This window comes from Eptatretus burgeri, chromosome 9, assembly GCF_056783735.1.
Source record: "Eptatretus burgeri isolate ZD-2024b chromosome 9, Ebu_testis_v1, whole genome shotgun sequence".
NCBI lineage: Eukaryota > Metazoa > Chordata > Myxini > Myxiniformes > Myxinidae > Eptatretus > Eptatretus burgeri.
Window position 1 is genome coordinate 54,175,167 of NC_140969.1, and position 323 is coordinate 54,175,489.

Genomic DNA, 323 nt, shown 5'->3' on the forward strand with positions numbered 1-323 from the left:
TTTTCTTAGGAGTGGCTTCCCTCTGTCCAGTCTCCCAAAAAGCTGATATTTATGAAGTGCTGCAGAGACTGTTGTGCTTCCTGCAAGTTCTTCGATCTCAGCCAAGGAACTCTGTACTTTTATTAGTGTGGTCATTGGGTTCTTAGTCACTTCCCTGACCAAGGTCCTTCTTGTCGAGTTGCTCAGCTTGGTTGGACAGCCAGCTCCAAGAAGAGTCTGGGTAGTTCCATGTTCTTTCGATTTCCTAATGATGAAGTTCACTGTGCTCTTGGGATCTTTCAACACTCTAGAAATTGTTTTATACCCTTCCCCTGATCTACGCC